The sequence below is a fragment of the Cyprinus carpio genome, chromosome A25 (assembly GCF_018340385.1).
Source record: "Cyprinus carpio isolate SPL01 chromosome A25, ASM1834038v1, whole genome shotgun sequence".
Lineage (NCBI taxonomy): Eukaryota > Metazoa > Chordata > Actinopteri > Cypriniformes > Cyprinidae > Cyprinus > Cyprinus carpio.
This window is the reverse complement of record NC_056596.1, coordinates 3,613,589-3,630,570: the sequence shown is the minus strand read 5'-3', so window position 1 is coordinate 3,630,570 and position 16,982 is coordinate 3,613,589. Positions and strand designations below refer to the sequence as shown.

The 16,982-nt window shown below is 40.6% G+C and overlaps 1 pseudogene; it reads right to left on the bottom strand.

Annotated features, from left to right (window-relative positions):
* LOC122135668 overlaps nucleotides 1–15,616 on the bottom strand; it is a 51,527-nt pseudogene extending 35,911 nt beyond the window's left edge.
* Between the last annotated feature and the right edge of the window lie 1,366 nt (nucleotides 15,617–16,982).

Below are 16,982 nucleotides of genomic sequence, written 5' to 3'. Positions count from 1 at the left end.
GTCGGTTCTGTGAAGGGCATCAAATGACTCACTGAAAGCTCTGACTCAAAAAGAATCATTCACATTGCTAATATACTTCCAGGACAAGGAACAAAGGAGAAGGATTTTCCACTCAATAACGCTTAAAATGTAGATGCTTTTCCTCACAAAAAACTATTATATATGACTCCAGAAGACTTGAGAATATAGTGCATACTGTAAGTCCATCAGTGGACAACTTTTATAACAGTTTTATGATGTTTTTTTTGTAATCATTTTAAACGCTTAGGGCAAGCAGTTATTCGCCATTCAATCTCTATTGTATTCAAAAGTATTATTAATTAGTGCGGGCCCTATCTGCGCCATTTCTAATATATTGCCGTTTACATGCAATTGTTTGTATATTTGGCATGTAATAATGCGCGCAATCTATGGGCTTCGATCATTGGCCAGGCCTATGAACAAGCTCTTGACCTGACCCCTACAAACACAATGTAGCCTGTTCATTGTTGCGTTAACCTCGATGTTGTGAGAAGATGCTGTGTCCTACGCCCGGGTGTGAAACAGTTAAAAACATTGTTTGTAATTGTCCACGGGAACCGAAAGTTTATAGGCTGGCAAAGAAAATCAGTGGTTAACAATATCACAGCAGGTCGACTCACGTAGGCAGTACAACGGCCCCAAATCTTTTATTTGTGTCTTCGCATCATTTTAAACTGCACCGAAAACTTGTCGCTTCTAATCTACGCGGGGGAAGTCAAATGTGTAGGAAGATTTCACAAAACATCTCGGCCCTCTGAAAGCTGAACTACAGCTAGGCCGCAGATATATTGGACTGCAGCTAGGATGCTCACTGAATCTAGCTACGCTGTGAATATATGGAAAAATAAATAGACTGTTACCATTTGTCTTATGGGCGGTGCACCTCAAAAAAAGAGAAACTTAGTCTTTGGTGGCAAGTGGGCATATCGTTTCCGACACAGCACTGTACATCCGTAGGCCCAATTACACCACACAGGAGTAGGGCCATACCGATCCATATCACAAGTAAGACGTGATAGGGCTCATGAACAGGATGTGTTTCTTTAGAGATCGAAACATCTGGAGTTTTTGAAAACTGCCCTTTTTGGGATTGACTCGTTTAGGAGAAATTATTAAAAAAAAAATTAGTGGGTGTATATTGTGGTAACGCTATATTTTGACAAAATCCAAAATATATCTTTGACTTTTGACAAAAAAGAAAAAACAAAACTAAAAAAAACCCACTTTTGACCTTTGCCAGTCATGATGTACTCGGCTATGTAGGGAAGGAGACTCCGCAATAAGCAATATTTAGGAAAGATTATAAAAAATGGCATCATATGGGACAGAAAATTTATCAGAGAAGAAACCATCATGCAGATTTGAAAGCGAACACCTAGGGGTGAGGGCACCAGAATGTCGATGGATCTATTCCCAATGCCAAAGCCAGTTGTTTACAGTTCCCATATAAAGGTCATTCCTTAAGTGTTATTCTTATGATAACTATGGAACTACATTCCTTTCCACTTATGTAATTCCGACAAAGTGGTGGCGCACTCAACGCTATGGGCTATGAATCACCCGTCTGGAATGTGGGTTTGAGCCACTGTGTGAATGTAGGTTTTTTGAAGGGCTTTAACACAGGCTTATCGTCAGCGCTTGTGAATCACGCACTCTCACGGGTTACGCTATTGTAGTCGCCAGAAAAGACATACAGTGGTGTGTTCATTCTCGACAGGCCACGGGGAGCGGGCAGCTGCATTCAGCTAGGTCTGCTCTGATGAAGCACGCGGATTGGCCCTTACAAGGACAACAACTTTTTTCGCTGCTCGAACTTAATATGGCCACACGGAGATGGGGGAGAAAATCGGCTCTCCACTTATACCTGGTTGCATCAATGTCTTTTTTCTGCAAGATAACATAAGAGTTCGAGGGTTAGATTCACTAACATAACCTGATGACATCAAGATAGTCTGCTATTTACAATGCTACTGTGCGTCCATGCATACTCCCATTGCTATCTTGGCCGCGGGCAGGTTATCAGGACACTCCAGGATGTCCGAGGCGAGATTGGGCCGTTGAGCTTATCCAACAAAATATATATGAAGCTGCTCGCTAGGTTACAGTAGCTAGTCTAAGGCACTTTTTTCCCATGGCATTGCGTTCTGATCCCGTCAAAAAATTGACAGTTCACAAGGAAGTTACGAAATATGATGGGGTTTTGACAAAGTGAGCTACTACGTTTTGATGACGGTTTTCTCTACGCTCCTTCTCGTGCTAAGTAGGCTGTCGCCTGACAAGGAGCACGCATAGAAATAGCAATTTGCACAAATTCGGAGGGGCTGAGTCAGGTTTTCCCGCATAACGGTGGCACACTGCCCCTTATTTTTTTTAACACTATTGCATATTGTCAACGTCATATGAGTAAATCTCTCCAACAAATATAGAGTCTGTTTGTCATGAACATTACTCGAAAAGAAAGAAACGCATTTGTTGTGGCAAAAGGCTTGATCAATAGATCATAATACCTACATGTATTTACTAAAAAAAAAAATTATTTATATAATATATAGTATAATAATAGTAACAACCACATATACTACACACATATAATATCATAATAGTATATCATATATATAGTATATAATCTAAATGATTAGTTATGAGATATACTATATTTTAAAGATATTTTTTCATTAAACGAAAAACATAAAATACAGGGTAAGCAAAGCGATTATTTTCTTATTAAAGGTCATTTTATATGTGCACATTATCTAATGGGGAGGAGATATGTACCTTGTAGTGTGGGTTTAAAAGCCCTTTATTTCTGTTGTAAATGCCATTACGTCATTAGTGCAGAAAAAAAAAACTATTCTGCATACAACTTAATGGACATCAAATACCTGTGGTAGAGTTCATAATAAACAAATGGTGGGGGTCCCGAAAATGTTAAAGCATTGCAGTTGTAAACTAGCAAGAAATACCATTGTTACACTTGTGTCATTGATCACTGTAATGAAAAAGCTGGAACTTACACGTGTTGACACATGGATCATCTTACTGGACGTGTAGGGATTCCAAAACTAATCGGTCATCAATCCTTGCCATGTCGTGAGTTGTCAGCAAGCAGAGTAAGTAAGTAACGATGGGCCAAGAGGGTTTCTGGTTGGAAGTTTTTAAGGGAGATAGCATACACAGAAGCTGATTCGGTGGTCCCTTCTTGACGGCTAGGCAGCGCCCCAAACAGGACTTAGTTCCTCAACTCAGGACATCATACTCTTCCGAGATTCATGTAAAGGCCTGTCTATGCTTTCCATTTTCCTAGGTTCTGTCAAATAGCGAGCCTTGGGACTTCTGTTTGCTAGCGATTCTTCAGACCGCAACTAAGCTGAAGCTCGTGTACGAATAATAGTGATTGTCGTTTTCGCAGAGGCGCGAAACAAAAGTAAAGTTCTGTTGTCCGCTCCACCGAGAGTGCGTGAAAAGAGGGAAGTAGACGAAGTTGTCATTTTTGAAGGCGAAGCGGAAGTCGTGCAGGTACTTGGGCACGAAGGGAACTGCCTGGACTGTAGACGCCTCGATGATGCTCTCGAACACGACCCAGTCGCGGTAGTTCTGCACGATTCTGGTGCTGATGAGTTTGGAGCTGTCCATGTTCCAACTAGCCCTCTTCCCTTAACTCTAAAAAGACACTGAACGGTTTATCACACCGCATTTCAATAGGTGGCACATGACTTACTACACGGAAACGGCGTCTTCAGGCTTGGTGGCACCGTAGGACGCTACCCTTTGCTGTCGCTGTAAGTTGTATTGGCCTTCTTGGTGAGGTTGAGCAGAGAGCAGGATTCCTCTGGTTACAACTCCCACAGGACTATCAGTGACCCCATTAGCACGAAGAACCAGCAGAGTTTATGGGTGTTGTGTGGTGTCTTTCAGGTCATGGCAAGTAGACACGGGAGGGGTGACACCCCTCGCATCTTTCTTGGGCCCTGTTTCAGCTCCTGGCCCTCAAAGGTTGCCAATGAAGCCAGTTTTCAACGAAAATGGCATTCTGACAGCACCCAGGTAAACACCGACCAGGTCTGTGGGTCCTTGTGCCACGTTCATTGATGGGTGTGTCTCGTGGGAGAAACTCCTAGATCTCGGGGTCTTCAGAGAACGCAATAGGTGTTACTCTGTTAGACACCAGTAAGAACCACTGGTAATCATGGTGCCATTGGCTGGAAAAAGTCAAAAGAGTAGGTTGAATTAGGAAAAAGCAATAAAATGCAAAGTTTCAGGTATCAGGAAAATATAAAAGTCGAGGTTACTTAGTAAAGTTGCTTGCTAAGTGCAATCACTATTACTAGTTCTCATATGCGATTAGACACATCACAGGACACCTGCAACCAAAACTCACATAGGGAACATTGTAGCAACCACCTAGAACACACCATAGAACACCTACCCCACAAAAAAAACCATTAAAGCACCTACTAAATACATCCAGGCATACACCGAGGAGAGGACAACTATCCTAGCAACCCCCAGCAGAAAACACCATAGGAAACAGCTCTACTCAAAACATCATAGAAAACCCCTTTGAACATTTTTTTTTGTTTTTGAACAAAATATCACAGAAAATCCCAATGAAACATTCTAGCAACACGCTATGATAGACCCCACCCAGAGCATCATAGAAGAATAGCTCCCTAGAAACACCCTAGCAACCATCAGCCAGAACATCATTGGCACAAGTCATCGAACCCGCAAAAATCGCAAAAACAACACAGCAATTCTAATCAAAACTTATCGAGAGCAACACTCTAAACAAACCCCCAGAAAATAGAAACTCACATAAAAAGTCCTCCTAGCAACCATCACTAAAATGTAAACATGTAAACATCGTAGAATACTACGGAACACTAGAACATTAGAACAACCCATAACAACCCGTGATTAACATAGAGATAAACTCACTAGAACACCACGAGCAAACCAATCAAAACCACCACAATCAAAAAAAACAACTACCACACCCAAAACAGCATAAACATATTAAAAACTCCGCTAGAACAGCCTTGAATCCATCTTAGAAGTGTAAGTTTAAACTCCATCATATACCCACTAGCCACACCACCACTCAGAGACCCCCCGCTCTCTTAGAACCATCAGTGTAGCACGACTAGCAAGCCCAAAATCACCCATAGTTCAGGAATGCACATAGCAACACATATAGAAGAAACCCCTGCCTCAGGAACATCGATAGACAACTCACCTAGAACCCCCTCAGTAATAACACCCAAAACAGTTTGTAGAAAACCACCACACCTTCTCAACCTTCCTGTCCGGAAGCACCCCAACGCCTTACAACAGACCTAGCAACACATTAGAACACCCCTCCCCCGCATCCCCCCTCGCCTCCCCCAAAAAAAAAAAAAACAACCCACTAAAACATCCTGTGAGCAACACCAGATCAACATCTTAACAATCCCTTGGGAAACTGCTAGAACGACCACTCTTGAACGACATAACAGAAACCATCCCTGAAGAATCCCAGCAACCACCTATAGTAGCACCATACCTAGCAACCAGCAAGGTCAGACCCAATTGCTGTAAAAAGAGTTACGGTTGTGAAGGAGTGTCCACAAAGTGAACAAACAAACACCGTCGCAGCAGAGACACTCTCTCTGCCCATTCATGACTTCGAGAAACATTCTTTAAATTAAAAAAGCCTGACGTGGATTCAAACCTGGGTGGACTGTTTTTTATGACGTTAACCTGCCATTCCCTGGAGTTCCAATCGACGCATCGAAATGATAACGCACCCCGACTCACCCTGAGGTGTGAGTTAATTTCAGCTCTCACATTCAGTGTTACATAGAAAACCTTGACCTTTCACATGTAAAAATTTGTTTCTATCTTTTGGCAATTTTAATTCATCTTTTTACACACTTCCCCTGCTTGATCACGCAAGCCACTCATTTATTACAAATTCGAATTTCTTCACGTAAATGTAGCTGCCCCTTTTTAGTTCATACCCGATCAGAACATTTCTTTTTAATTTGGGAATGATGGCTTAAATTGGTTTACGCCGTTCGTACCCTCTTTCGGGGAAGTGGTTTGTTATTCTTTTTATGGTTGTGTCGTGAGGACGTTGTTTTGCTCTCGTCTGATGGGTGTTGCAGCATTTAGGTTGAAATCAGGTGTAGATGCTTATCGTGCTATAGTTGCAAAAGTTGTGACCAAATCATCCAAGGAGATCTCTGCAGTTTCTCCTAGATAGTAAAGAGAATTCTTTAATGTGATTAAAAAGTATGTTGTAACTGACAATGTAGAGAAGAAACACACAAATGAGATCCTGCGATTTTGTAATGCCATCAATTGTTTCCTCTCCTAAACAACAAAGAGGAAATTTAGACTTTTGCTTGTGTCCCAAAGTTTCCTTGTGGGGAAAAAAATAAAAAAATAACAAATGAGGTCTCTGTATCATCTCAGTTGTTTTCTCCTAAACAGCAAATGGGTTCAATGAAGACCAATGAAGACCTTAAGAGTTAAATATTGCAGCCCTGAATGAGTAAAATTGAGACTTTTGCTTCTGTCTGAAGTGTGACTGATCCTGAGAAAGAAAAAAAAAAATCACAAATATCTCCAATCTCTCAACTGATTCTCATTGAAAGTAACGGCTACCCTAATAAATGGATAGATACTCAAGATTTTTCGTGTGTCTACAAAGTGTGACTCGATCTGTAATAGAGAAATGGAAAATTCCCAAAGAGACTAAACGGAGAGCAAACATGACTTTTTTCTTGTTCTGAAACCATGAATGATCCTCTGTTGTAAAGACAAACCCACCAATGAGATCTCTATAATATCTTAATTGTTTCTCAACAATTGACAAATAAAGACCTTATTTTGTTGTGTCTGAAAAGTATGACTGACCCTTGTAAATAAGAAAACATCAAGTGTGACTGATAACCCTCATAGGAAGAGAAAAAATAAATCACCAACAAGACTTAATAGAGTGCCAAATGGAGACTTTTTCCTTATATCTTGGCTTCTCGGAGCTTTATCGCTGCTCTTACTAAAAATTTCAGAAGAAAATTGTCTCAAACAAGTGTCCATATTTATCAAAGTCCAGAGTTTTGATAAAAACACTGCTGCTCGAAAGATTTCTGCACTGCAAAACGTCGCCGACCAAAGCACAAAATGATCTGAGCGTTTAATCCACAAATACTTCTTATCATACTCTTTCTGATATGATCCACTTGTGGAATCTGATGAAGAAGAAAACATCTAGATGAAGTTGATACTTCAATGATCATTTGTGCCTATTATTTTGGCAGAAAGAAACATCTCACTGCAAATGTTGATGCTCCAATCAACTTGAGTTAAGAATCACCACATCTGTGAGCAATTCACAATTTTCCTCAGAGATTTACTTTGGGAATTGGGTTTAGAAGCACAAAGCTCCTCTCACAATGCAGTAGTGCTCTGCTGCCAGGTGCTTGAAAGGAATCATATACATATTTAACACTCTAATTTAGGGAAGACAAGATGACAGCATTTACTTGAAACAGCGCCCTAGACCTGAAAGAATGATTTCAGATCGAGCTCCTAACTCAATACTGAGCTCGATGGACCACCAACAAGGAAATCGCGTACGTGGAGCATCTAGATCAGTGACAGAGAACTGCATACTATAAGAAGGTCCACACATAGTATCATCTCAGTGGATTCCTAATTATCTCCTGACATGTGTGTTCGTTTTTTGAATGCAGGGACAGAAGGTCAAGACACACTGGTCTAGCTGGTCCTGATTACATTCTGTTATTGACAGGTGACCAGTGTGGACATGCATCAGCACCTTGGATGAAAATCTTTAGCCGTTCTGTCTCATCAGATTAAGGCAAATGACAAAGCCCGGGCAGGATTCAAATGCTAATTGGTACGGGACGGCTGGAGGTTTCGGTGGTTAAGTTTAGTATAAAAGGTTTCGAGCGCCACTTGTGACATTAGTAAAATCTTGGCAAGAGACCCACAATAATTTTACTAATTGTTATCATTGATCTTAGCTGCTGAGTGTTTTAGAGGACCATGGACTGTATTACACTTTCAAAGTCCTCAATGACTGGGTGTTAGTCACGAGAATGAGAGCGTATGACGTGCACGCCTGATTATTCATTTCTATACAGGGCAATGCAGACATATAATTTTGCACCCTGACATTGGATGACCAAAGACAGGTGTGAAAAGAGAAACAGATATACCAGACATAGCATTGAAGTCAGCACTGAAGTGCCATTAAAAATCCCCTAGCATCCCCCCAGAAACACATTGAGAAAACGCCTAGAAGACCCCCCCAGCTCTAGAAATATCCATAGCAACCATCTACACTCGGAAATACTCTCTAGAAACCCCTTAGATCATACTCTAAAGCACCACCTCAGAGTCACCCCTACCACCTTGGAAACCCCCTTGAATCCCTATCACACCCTAAAAAGTTCAACACAGAACATCATAGCGCAACTTCCCCAGAACAGACCTGGAACCCCATTTAAACAACACCTAGAAACCACCAAATCATCTTGAAACCCCCTATAGAACACGACTTACAGTAGAAAGTCACCCAAGAATTGGCAATTGGTAAACCTCCTAACATACCCTGCGCGAAACCGCCTAGCGGACAGACAAACAGAACATCATAGAAACCACCACAAACACAATTGGAAACCCATTCAAAAACACTAGCCAACCTTCATATTGTCATAAAAACCCACTAGAAACATTCTAGCAACATCCTTGAAATTCCATAGAACTTTCCTCAAATTGCATACCTATAGTAGTGACCAACAGTATCACTCCTTAGCAACCGTCTGGAAACTCCCTAGAACACCTAATGATACCTATATAGAACTGCCTCAGCAACCCCATGATAGCAACCACGCGTCACTCAGTAGATACACCCCATGGAATCACCTAAAACAGGATCTGTACTACGCATGCCTCCAGTTGAGCAATTCTAAAACATGCTACCCTAGACACAATCCAAAGAATTCATGGCTCATAGGGAACCCACACAAGAACAGTTCAAAGAACACCACTTGAAAAATAGCTATTAGAGAGCACACTCATCCGGTTGTAGCAACTCACAGACTGCGCAGATCGATCTCGCTATGGCACTCCAGCGTGTCGTGTGTGTGTACGTCAGATGTATGATCGCCCTGGATACATTCAGACATTCACTACAATGATAAACGCTTAAAACAATACCATACCGTTTTGACAACATATCCCAATAGGATAGGAAAACAACTTGTTTAAATAAAATACTTATGGCAATCCACTGACGCTATACCTGTGCAATCTACACATTGGCAGACTGCCAGAAGATTCCTAATGAATATGGAGACTTCCCCCTTTGTGTCAACAGAACAGGAACGAACTCACTAGACAAAACTTGGAACATACGTACTACTGGAATGAGGGGTCGAGCAGATTAAATCATTTTTGACAACACTTTTAATTCGTATTTTGTGGAGTGGTGATACTGTACCCTCTTTTTAATTTCTTGTTCATCTGTAGTCGCAGATCTTACTGCGTGTCAGTTTACAATGCATAGATCGTTGCAATCCTTTAATGGACCTAACATCTAAGGTCCAAGTGCATACCACGTATCACTTTTATTACAAAGTACATATATTGACACATAGATATCCATGATTGAACTTATTGTATTATCCATGAAGACTCAACTTGTTATTCTCTCTTACTGGCGCGGTGCACTCCAAACGACAGTGCTTGCTATCTGTGGGAGCATGATGCTCGTTATCTAGGGACTGAAGGGCCCAAAAAAAATAGAAGCGCTGTCAAACGAACCTCCATGCTCCCCGTTTGTTTTAAGCAAGTATGAAAGCTAATAAGAACCTTTATTAATTGAAAAGCATGCAAAGGACACATATAACTATAATTCCCTGACACAAAGCTACTTGCGAGCGGTACAGAGTCTTTAACCTCTGATTAGGCCGACAGCCGAATTCCTTGCACTGGTTCTTCTCTCATTGTACGACATGTAAGCTTCAAAGATTCATTTAGCTTATGCTTGCAAATCGCTTCTCGCCGATACAACCCTGCACCAAAAAACTGGTCTGTTCAGCCTATACAAATCTTCCCTTCTAGCTATGTGTGGGTATAGTGGTCATCGTGTGTGGATCCAGTCTCCTGTCTCCGTGTGCCGGCTCTTTCAATCCATCACACGCTCACGCTTAATCCCGGCTGCCTAATCCTGAATAATTTCGCGCAGGATCAACGTGCCGGAGGCTCGACAGTCATGCAATACACGGGCCCGCAGCCAGGGCTCAACACCATCGGGCTAAGAGCCGCCTGTGGCCCAGTCCATCAGGACTGCGCAGCCGCATTCCAGAGACATACATCGTAAGGCATCGATCGCCCCTATGGAGGATACCCAAACTCTACTTGATACCTGAGGATAGATACCTGAATATAGCCAGAGGGCAAAACGTTGGTTTCGGAACGTTGTCTGATAAATAATAACCAGTAATGTTTTTTTACTGTAAATGCGCTATTTTTGAAGCAAAAACATGCTGTTGAGGAATCGGGAGTGAATCGGAGTGGAGAGCCAGGAGGTTAATTATAACGTGTACTGAAGAACATAAGGGTTTTACCTTCCAGGAGAAGACAGTAAGAGAGAAAAGAGACGAGAGAAAGAAGACCTCATAGTTAGCGTAGTTTATTATTGCCAGAGAGAAGATAATTCCTGTTTTCTCGCATCAGTCAGGCGACAGGAACCAAAAAAACACCTTACAAAAACAGCCGTCCTGTGGGAAAACAAAAAATGGCCTTGTTAGATCGTCGCAGGCTTTCAGATATCCGTGCGCGGTGTCACAGACTTCAAGGGAAAGTCCACATGTGCCTTTCACCTGGGCTATCGTGGGAAGATTACAGCGAGCATGTAGTCATGATTCAAGCTTTCAAGAGCACAAAAAGCCACGTCCTAAGCAGAACGTTTCTGTAATGACTGCAAAAAATCATATGGAAATAGTAGTCAGTTCTGACAAGATTGAAGAGAGAAAAATATACAGTAATTAAATGCATGCTAATGCTAGTCAGGGTCAGGTGTTTAGGGGTTTGCACAGAACTTTGTTGTTCATTAAAGATGGCTAAATTTTAAGAGTTGTAGACTTGCAGGTAGTGCACATTATTCAAAATGCTGAATAAAGGAAACAAGACACAAAACTAAAAATAACTCAAATAAATCAAATTAAAAAGGAAAAGAAAAAATTTATTTATTACTCGTCTGAATAAACGCAAAAGACCCCAATAATAATAATAATATTAATAAAAGAAAAAATAATAATGAAATATAATAATTTCCACCCCCCAAAAAAAGAATTATCCTAATTAATCTACATAAATAATAGGAAATTCCCCAGTCTACAAAAAGCCTGTAAAAGCCCCTATAATCGCAAATGAATAATAATAATAATTTTAACTTTGAATTTAAGAATTTTAAAATTAATAATAAAAGATACAATAAAGATGAAATAAAGGCAAAGGCTAAACTAAATAAATAAATAAAAGTAAATAAATAAAAAAGTGAAGTGATAGGTGATAATGATGAATTATAATGGATAAAAAAAAGAATGTAATATAATATATATATATATATATATACTATATAATTATATCTATATTATTATATATATATAAAAGAATATTTTTATATATAGATATATACACACCACATAACCCACACACACCACTACACATTTGGTAACTAAAAAAGAGAGAGAATAATAACATATAAATGCTTACGCTAGTCAGGGTCAGGTATTATAATTTAGAATGATGGGAATGTTTTAAATTTTAGCACTGGATAGTATAAAACAATAAATAATGTGTAAATAATCTTTTGGCACATATTTTCTACAGAAAGTGTGTTGTTGTCCAGTACACAAGCGTCTTAGATGTCAGCCTTCAAAGCCAACAGACAAGATTTCATGGAGTTTTAAACAAGAGAAAGAGATAAATCGATTGTTTCTACACTTCTTTTCAAGAGAGAATGAAGCACCAATACAAGTAAATAAACACGAAACCTACAGGGCCCTGAATTTCGTTTCAGCACGGGAGTCTGCGGCTCCTGTGAGCCCCAACACCCTGCTGAAAGTCCCTGTCACAGACTCCATTGAATTTCCATATGAGTGATTCTTTCCGGACCGCCTCTTCCATTTATTTTCATTGATGTGGAGAGCGCAAAGCGGCTTGTGCCATGGCGACCGCGCGTCCAGGGAGCGGTAAGAGACCATTAACAAACAGGACCGGAGGACTCCAGAGCGTGCGCAGGGCGCAGAGCGCCTCTCTGCGGTGTGTGGGCGCCGCCTGCCCATCCTCGTTGGCCTCATCTGAGCGTTATTGCTCCACTCAGTGCCAACCCGCCAGATGTGTTGTTCCTCTCACAAACACACATCTGCCTCGTCGCATGTTTGGGACTGGATTTTTCCAGCACCTTATCTGGTCCTCTTTGCACCTTCTGGCTGAGCCGGGGATCTCCGCTTGGGAACGCTAGGGATCTGTGTGTGGACGGGGGGACACAGCGTGGCCCAGGCCAAACAAGAATTAAATATGAAACGGTGGACAGAATTCTACCGCCAAATCCATTTGATTTAACCGTCCATCCTTTCCTCTGTGCCTTTCTCTCTCTAGCACCGATTTGTTCTCATTACTGTTTTTGGTCCCCTTATTTTTCAGTCACACAGCTCTGGAACTAGTTGTAAAAAACGATCCAACACCCAACTGATTATGTTGTCTACTAATGATGAGTAGCTTTCAATCATCTTTTAAGTCGGTGGAGCCGTGAAGCTTGATTCTTCTACTATGCCTCCATTTCACAGAGAACTGAGAGGAGTTTCTTTCATTTTTGCCTTTTTGGATAGATTTATTGATGGGGATAATGCTAAGATGGAGTTTCTTTCATTTTTGCCTTTTTGGATAGATTTATTGATGGGGATAATGCCTAATATATATGAATAAATAAAATAAAATGAAATAAAAAAATTACATAAATACATACATACGTAACAATAATTATTATACAATAATAACAATAAAAAAAAAAAATTCCTAATCTGAATAAAAAAGCTGAAGAATAACATTAATAATAAAATTATGTTGAAATAACAAAAACTATGGCCATTTCCCAGTTTACAAAAGGTAATAAAAATAATAAATAAAATAAAAGTAATAATTTAATTATAAATTTATTATTTAAAAATGTAATCAATGAAAATATGAAACAATAGTACTTTCCCCAGTATATATGAAGAGTTGCAGTTGCCAAAAGCCTCTAATATGCCAATCTGAAATTTTTCTCAGCTAATATGAAAGCTATTTTTATCATGGCCTCCTAAGATTATGTTCATTTATTTCACTTTAATGGCATAGAAAAGGACCTATAGATCGCCACTAAAATAAAATTAATGAACCTAAACATAGGAGCCTGATAAAAATGCTAATAAAAATAATCACAATAATAATGAAATAACAAAAAAAAAAGAAAAAAAAATGAAAAAAAAAGAAAAAATCCCCGCGAAATAAAAAAGGTTAACAATAAAAAAAAATATAAAATTTAATAGTAATTACAAGTCTGAAAAAGGTAATCTAAAAAAGTGTGTTTGTGTGTGTGTGTGAATACATACATTACTGTTTGTAAAAGACATAAAGAGTAACACTTACCGCAGGGGTGTCCTGAATTTTAACTGAGTGTATTGTGAGAATACCCAAAATAAAAGTGAAAGTTCAACAGAACTTTATAAAACATTTTGCAATGATGAGGTCAATGTGGCATACACTACTACTGTCTGAAACAATTACTGTTGTATACTGTTACATAACAATTGCATATTGTAGGCCACAGTATGCAGGACTTTTTCCATTCCAAATATAGCAGCAGGGAGAGAGAAATGGAGGAAGGGAGGGGAGAGCTTTTGCTTGGTTGTGTGACAATCAGGGTCAAAGGTCAGAGACGAGTAGTGACTGAGCTCTAGATAGTGGGTGTGTGTGTTTGTAGACTCTTCCAAACGTCAGATCGTGTCTGTAACACCGTGCCAGCGCTTTGAACCCACCATCAGCATCTTCAGGCGCAACATGTTGTCAACACGAACGAGAGAAAAATAAATCGAATTGCTCCTCTCCCACTGGCTGCTAATAAATAAAGCCAATAAAAGCTTTGCAGGTCACTGACAGTGATGCACACAGCTGCCCTTGCTGGGACACACGAAGGACCACGAGCTGTGTGTCTGCGTTCTAGAACTACTACACTCCCTAATAACATAGCAAATCATTCATAGATTTTACCAAGGGGAAATTTTTCATACTTTGCTTTTAAAATTCAGATTCATAATAGTAAGAATAATAATGCCCAGGAGGGGGCATTTGTTCTGTAGATGCATGAGAACACTGCAAAACATGAATATTTGGTTAATCCAGATCTATGTTCTTTTCAACTAGGAAACGTATTTCTGCTTTTGGAGTCTACGCCGTCACGCCTCCAAAACACTCCCGAGTCGGTCAGTCTAGGACCGCTGGGTAATGACAATACAAACCAATTATCAGGGCTGTGATGTTTCTGCATTACCGAGCCACACCCAACTCAGCAAATCCCCCCGGCCTCTCTACGACACTAATGAGAGCCTTTAACCAGCACTAAAACACACACACAAACAACACACCACACAAACACACACACACACACGCACAAGCACACACACCCCACACACACACCACACACACACACACACACCACACACACGACACGCACGCACACTACACACGGCACACGCACGCACAACAGCGCACAAAACACACACACAACCACCACACACCACACACAAAACACAACACACACACACACAAACACACACACACAAACACACACAGACACACACACCGCACACAACTACACACACACACACAACACACACACAAACACACACACACACACACACACACACACACACACACACACACACACACACACACACACACATTTACAAATGCATGCAAATAAAGAGTCGTGCTCACGAGCGGCCGGGAAACACGTGGCAGTTTGGAGAGAGTCAGCGCGTCAAGAGCAGCGGTTGATCTTAGCTCCGTGGAGACAGGCCTGACCTTCTTTTCCTTAAGATAAACACACACACACGTCTGCGCTTGCAAACCACATCCTTCTCCCCAAATGTCACCGCTGTAAATGAGCGGAGGGACACCGCCAGTCCACGTCACCTTCGGCCGTCCGGGTGCTCCTTTCTGTCCCGTTCAGCCCTTCTGAAAGTCTCCGGCCGAACAGCACAAACTCCACAACAATATTTAGAGCTCTACACAAAGAGGTCAGAAATAACGCTGCACGCTTCTCTCTTATGATAAGGTGATTCTCGCAGTGTTTTTGCACAGGCCAGCAATTCTCGCAATGTTTATCTCTCACAACACCTGGTTTGGGTCCAGCGCAGGTGTCATAAGGACAGTGGCTACCGGTCACGCCTTGACCCCTCTTGTCATTCCCTGTGGTCACTGGCTCTAAAAATAGCTCTTCTGCAGCGCAATAAGAAACCAGCGTCACGCGCATCCTAACGGACTGACATCTGATCCTTAATTATATTTCTCTCTTGCTTGGTGCTGGTGGGACTCATATCGCATTAGTTATGCTTTAACCGACTATCCTCCCTCTCTCTGTCCATCTATCTATTGATCTAGTGTGCGATAGCAGTGACTGACGCACACAGACGTGTCGGATAATTAGGTTCTGAAATCAGGGAATGATCAGGGAGCTGTCAATCACAGCAGCCAGCGGGCGGGCGGTCAGGAACGAGGCTTAGCGTGGGCCATTCCTCCATTCAGAGAGGCAAGCAATTCAGCATTCAGTAAGTGCTTTTAAACGGCTGATATTTTTACACCAGATGTTTTTGATTTGCCAAGAAATTTTTAAAAATCTTGTCAGCCACTTGTCATGATCTGATTTAAACAACTCAACACTCTCAAAACTCTTCCATTCTTGCAAGATATAAATGAAATACCGTCTCAGTTTCACACAATAATGTTATCATTTATCAAAACAAGCAAGGATTCTTTTTACATTACAGACTCGAGAATGAAATTAACCCCCCAGTGCATATCTGTAAAAAACAAGAGAATTATTAGTTATATTAGATTGTTTATGCTTTTTATTCTCGTCTATTTAGATCAATATTCCACATTATAATAAATTAAGTCGTCAACACTGCAACACTTGGTATTTAGTTGCTTCTGGTTTACCTTGCCAACTCTCTTTTCTTTCAAATATTATTTTTGAAAATATCATTCAAATCATATTTATACCATGGTCAGTCTGAAATATCAATTCTGATATGGCTGGCAGGTATGCATTAAAATTTTTTTAATGCAGGTACAGGTGGTAGTTCCAAGTCAGTTAAAGAGAGCGAGAGAGAGAGAGGGCGGAGAGAGAAGAGAGGGAGAGAGAGAGAGATCAGAGGTCACACTGTAACGCACACACAGAAGCATCAGACAGAAGTACATAAACTTGTGTCAACTTAGATACTGTATCGCTGCTGCACATTATATTCCTCAGCAACGAGGAAGGTAAACTCACTGTCTCTTTAAGTAAAACTTAACAACTCATTGTTTGTAGATTGATTGATCCATCAACCAATAATTAATTCAAAATAAATATGATCTTACACACACCAATTTCAGCTCTGTGTCTGACTTGAAGTGGCAGAATAATAAAGCTTTAATAGAGCCATAACATGATGAAATAACCTAATTTTTACCCTTCAGGACAAATATTGCACTGCAAAACATCATAAACAGCTTAAGTGAAAGTGACGTTACATACAGCAAAGTATGGTGACCCATACTCAGAATTGCGTGCTCTGCATTAACCCCATCCAAAGTGCACACCACACACACACACACACAACACACACCACACACAC